The sequence below is a fragment of the Arachis hypogaea genome, chromosome 2 (genome assembly GCF_003086295.3).
Source record: "Arachis hypogaea cultivar Tifrunner chromosome 2, arahy.Tifrunner.gnm2.J5K5, whole genome shotgun sequence".
Taxonomy (NCBI): domain Eukaryota; kingdom Viridiplantae; phylum Streptophyta; class Magnoliopsida; order Fabales; family Fabaceae; genus Arachis; species Arachis hypogaea.
The window spans coordinates 53744762-53747150 of record NC_092037.1 but is presented as its reverse complement, the minus strand read 5'-3'; the positions used below and the strand labels follow the sequence as shown (position 1 = coordinate 53747150).

At 41.3% G+C, this 2389-nt stretch overlaps 1 non-coding gene across 1 annotated transcript; it reads left to right on the top strand.

The window, feature by feature from the left end:
- Positions 1–1490: 1490 nt before the first annotated feature.
- On the top strand, positions 1491–1598 carry LOC112768372 (small nucleolar RNA R71). Its single transcript, XR_003185813.1, has one exon. It is a non-coding gene; the product is annotated as a small nucleolar RNA R71 (small nucleolar RNA).
- The last annotated feature ends 791 nt before the right edge of the window (positions 1599–2389 follow it).

Below are 2389 nucleotides of genomic sequence, written 5' to 3'. Positions count from 1 at the left end.
GCCTTAAACACCAAGGATTCTTCATTCACTTGAATGATCATCTCTCCTCTATCAACATCAATCACAGCCCTTGCTGTGGCTAGGAAGGGTCTGCTAAGGATGATGGATTCATCCATGCACTTCCCAGTCTCTAGGACTATGAAATCAGTAGGGATGTAATGGTCTTCAACTTTAACCAGAACATCCTCTACAAGTCCATGGGCTTGTTTTCTTGAATTGTCTGCCATCTCTAGTGAGATTTTTGCAGCTTGCACCTCAGAGATCCCTAACTTCTCCATTACAGAGAGAGGCATGAGGTTTACACTTGACCCTAAGTCACACAAGGCCTTCTTGAAGGTCATGGTGCCTATAGTACAAGGTATTGAAAACTTCCTAAGATCCTGTCTCTTTTGAGGTAATTTCTGCCTAGACAAGTCATCCAGTTCTTTGGTGAGCAAAGGGGGTTCATCCTCCCAAGTCTCATTTCCAAATAACTTGTCATTTAGCTTCATGATTGCTCCAAGGTATTTAGCAACTTGCTCTTCAGTGACATACTCATCCTCTTTAGAGGAAGAATACTCATCAGAGCTCATGAACGGCAGAAGTAAGTCCAATGGAATCTCTATGATCTCAGTTTGAGCCTCAGATTCCCATGGTTCCTCATTTGGGAACTCATTGGAGGCCAGTGGACGTCCAGTGTGGCCTTCCTCAGTGGCGTTCACTGCCTCTTCTTCCTCCCAAAATTCGGCCATGTTGATGGCCTTGCACTCTCCTTTTGGATTTTCTTCTGTATTGCTTGGAAGAGTACTAGGAGGGAGTTCAGTAATTTTCTTGCTCAGCTGACCCACTTGTCCTTCCAAATTTCTAATGGAGGACCTTGTTTCAGTCATGAAACTTTGAGTGGTTTTGATTAGATCAGAGACCATGGTTGCTAAGTCAGAGGTATTCTGCTTAGAACTCTCTGTCTGTTGCTGAGAAGATGATGGAAAAGGCTTGCTATTGCTAAACCTGTTTCTTCCACCATTATTGTTGTTGAAACCTTGTTGAGGTCTCTGTTGATCCTTCCATGAGAATTTTGGATGATTTCTCCATGAAGGATTATAGGTGTTTCCATAGGGTTCTCCCATGTAATTCACCTCTTCCATTGAAGGGTTCTCAGGATCATAGGCTTCTTCCTCAGATGAAGCCTCCTTAGTACTGCTTGGTGCATTTTGCATTCCAGACAGACTTTGAGAAATCATATTGATTTGTTGAGTCAATATTTTATTCTGAGCCAATATGGCATTCAGAGTGTCAATCTCAAGAACTCCTTTCTTCTGACTAGTCTCATTGTTCACAGGATTTCTTTCAGAAATGTACATGAATTGGTTATTTGCAACCATTTCAATCAGTTCTTGAGCTTCAGTAGGCGTCTTCTTCAGATGAAGAGATCCTCCTGCAGAGCTATCCAAAGACATCTTGGATAGTTCAGAGAGACCATCATAGAAAATACCTATGATGCTCCATTCAGAAAGCATGTCAGAGGGGCACTTTATGATTAATTGTTTGTATCTTTCCCAAGCTTCATAGAGGGATTCTCCATCCTTCTGTCTGAAGGTTTGGACTTCCACTCTAAGCTTACTCAATTTTTGAGGTGGAAAGAACTTTGCCAAGAAGGCATTGACTAGCTTTTCCCAAGAGTCCAGGCTTTCTTTAGGTTGAGAGTCCAACCATGTCCTAGCTCTGTCTCTTACAGCAAAAGGGAATAGCATAAGTCTGTAGACCTCAGGGTCAACCCCATTAGTCTTGACAGTATCACAGATTTGCAAGAATTCAGCTAAAAACTGATGAGGATCTTCCAATGGAAGTCCATGGAACTTGCAATTCTGTTGCATTAGAGAAACTAATTGAGGCTTAAGCTCAAAGTTGTTTGCTCCAATGGCAGGGATAGAGATGCTTCTCCCATAGAAGTCGGGAGTAGGTGCAGTAAAGTCACCCAGCACCTTCCTTGCATTGTTGGCATTGTTGTTGTTTTCGGCTGCCATGAGTTCTTCTTCTTTGAAGAATTCGGTCAGATCCTCTAAAGAGAGTTGTGCTTTGGCTTCTCTTAGCTTTCTTTTCAAGGTCCTTTCAGGTTCAGGGTCAGCTTCAACAAGAATGCTTTTGTCTTTGCTCCTGCTCATAAGAAAGAGAAAAGAACAAGAAAATGTGGAATCCTCTATGTCACAGTATAGAGATTCCTTGAAGTGTCAGAGGAAAAGAAAAGTAGAAGACAGAAGTAGAAAATTCGAACTTATCAAAGAAGATGGAGTTCGAATTTTGCATTAAGGGATAGTGTTAGTCCATAAATAGAAGGATGTGAGAAGGAGGGAAGTGATTTTCGAAAATTAACTAAAAAATATTTGAAAACATTTTTGAAAAACATTACTTA